Raw genomic sequence first — 2,742 nt, forward strand, 5'->3', positions numbered from 1 at the left:
GCAGAGTCTTCTTTCAGCTCTCCTCTCAAGCTCATTCTGCCCAAGCTCGTGTGACCACCGTTGTGGTGTTCGCGCTTCTTACTGGAATCACCGATACGGCGCGAGGGGGCCTATCCGTCTGATTCGTCTCTCTCTTATCGCGTCGTATCGGTAGAAGTTGTAAACATGTCTGAACCCATAGAATTCCTAGGATCCAAGGTTTCTCCAGGAACTAGTAAAAGAAGAAGGCTTTCAAAAGGCTCAAGGGCATCAACACGTGATTCTTTTTCCTCTCCATCCTCTGCCACCAGTGTGAGAAGGCCAAGTACATCTCCAAGGAAGCTAACGTCGGTAGTGAGAGGTCAAGGAGTATCAGAGCTCACTGATATCACTCCATGAGAGAGGCTACTTGATTTTATGCTTCAGAATGGAATGGATATCTCATTCTATGGAGTTGTGAAAAATGTGTTTAATCCTGATTGGGAACTTGACAAAGTTCTGAAATCTTGTGAAAAATATATTGTGGAGGACTTTTTGGAGTTTGAAAATCTTGCAGGTCCTTCTGTTGAAGTTGGCACAATTGAATATGTCCATGTTCCCATTGGGTCAACAGGAAATGAGAAGTCAGTATTTACTAAAAAGTGCAGGGCCCACTCTCTGGAGAGGTTTTATTCAAGAGACATATTTTGCTGCACTCATTCCAAAAACTACAAGATGATGAGAAAATCTGCTGCTTTTATTGTTTTCAGCCTTGTCAAATACCCTGTGAAAGCTGAGGAGCAACAGTTGGAAGGAGCAAAGTCTGCCAGCTTTTGCATGTTAGATGATCTGGTAGATGAAAAGGAAACAGAGGAGGTTGTAGATACAGATTTTGAGGCTTCTATTGCTAAGAATTTGGATGTTGCTCACTTCAAAGCTGAGACTATCATTGAGGAGAGCCAAGGAGATACAAACCCTCAACCTGATGAGAGTTCTCACCATTTCGTTCCTTCCCTACCATGTATACCTTTCAAGGACAAGGAGTACATTTTACTGTCAGATATTCAAAAACTTTTTAATCTCAGGGAAGATTATTGTATTTCAATTATTGCAGAGGCTTCTGATGCTGCAAATGGGATAATTGACATAGAAAATGAATCAAAGGAAGAGATTCTGAAACTTGATAAAGAAACTCTAGATGATAAGTTTATTGATGCTGGTGAGGCCCTCTCTCTTTGTTTTGAGAAGGCCAAAAAAGCTGAGAAAGAGTTGAGTATTACTGATGAGGACTTCGATCGCATTCGAAGCGAACTCGGGATTTCCAATTTTGGAAGAGAGGAGCCTGAATATGTTAAAGAATTGACTAACACCAATGAGACAGCATCATCAATTAATTTATGGAATCCATTTAAATTGGAGTACGATGAAAATCAAGTGGTAAGATAATTTTGAATTTGCGTTTACACATTGGTAGGTTTACATTTCATGCTCATTCAGTATGGGTTTTATTTGTAGTTGGAGATTGCTGATACAGATAACTTCTTGGGGCATGGCAAAGGATCAAGAGCTGCTAGTAACACCACCAAAGACATTGCACTCGGCCACTACTTGGCTAGGATTGACCCCGATTCCTTTTTTGTACTTCATAGTAGTTTCTCAGAGGATGCAGCATGGCCGATACTTTGTATTAAAGCTATTACAAGGCTTCTAGGTTTCTCAGGATTACAATATAATGCCCACAAAGTAATGTTTTTGGAAAAGACTGCAGCAATTAGGATTTTTGGCTACGGTCCAGGTTACTCTGCTTCTAGAGCAGGATACTTTTTGGCGTTTTCATCCTACGCCTTAGCTGCAGACCGAACTGATGTAAAATCTATAGCTGGCTACAAGAGAAAAAAATTTCTACGATATAGAGGAAAGATTCCTGAGGAGGAAGAGAATGTGAGAGTTTTGGAAAACTAGCTTTGTATATATTCTTTCTTATATATAGAAGTGCGATTGCTCATGTGTCATTGTCTTCTTTTATTTGCATTCTTTGAAGTTGTCGTCGAAAAAACCAGTTGAATAGCTCCTCCAAAGCATTGCTTTTTGTAACTCCTCCCCCATGCCTTGTGCTTCGAAAATAACTTGTCCATGCTTGATAGTTGGATTTTTCCATGCCTTGGTTGCTATAAGTTGCTAAGGGGCCATGCTCCTCCACAAAGAAAGGTCCATGAATATGAAGAATATGCTGCAATACAAAGTAACACAAATTTTATACCAATTGAAAAACCTATCAAAATAAGCCCATATTAAATCATTATTACTTTACCAGATAAAAAGTGATATCTTTTTCTCCCCATGCCTCTTTTATCGCCTGAATAAGCTTTGTGATTGATCTTTTGAACTCTTCTGCATATGTATATGTTGTCTTATGTTGCTTGAGGAGTTTCAGAAAAACATCAAGGTGTATCCAGACCTCCATTCTAAGAAACGCAAGCCTCGGCGTGCTTGCAACATTTGTTGTGATCTCACATAACTCTCTCCAACACTCCCAAGCTGCATTCACCTGCCTTCCTGAATGGTTTCCTAAGAATCGTCTAGCTTTTGAGCCTCCCATAGAGACATCGGCCAAGATATCTCTTGTTTTTCCTGAAAGTATTGGATCCTTTCTCAAGTGAACTTGGCCCCCATGAAATCCCATTTTCGATAGCAATGCCTCGCATTTATCAATACACTCATCTGATAAAGATAATGGCTTAATGGAATATGCATAGTCAAGATGCAACCTGAGAAGCTTATCGA

This window comes from Lygodium microphyllum, chromosome 17 (genome assembly GCF_053477565.2).
Source record: "Lygodium microphyllum isolate KBCC chromosome 17, Lygodium_microphyllum_v1.1.10, whole genome shotgun sequence".
Taxonomy (NCBI): Eukaryota; Viridiplantae; Streptophyta; class Polypodiopsida; order Schizaeales; family Lygodiaceae; genus Lygodium; species Lygodium microphyllum.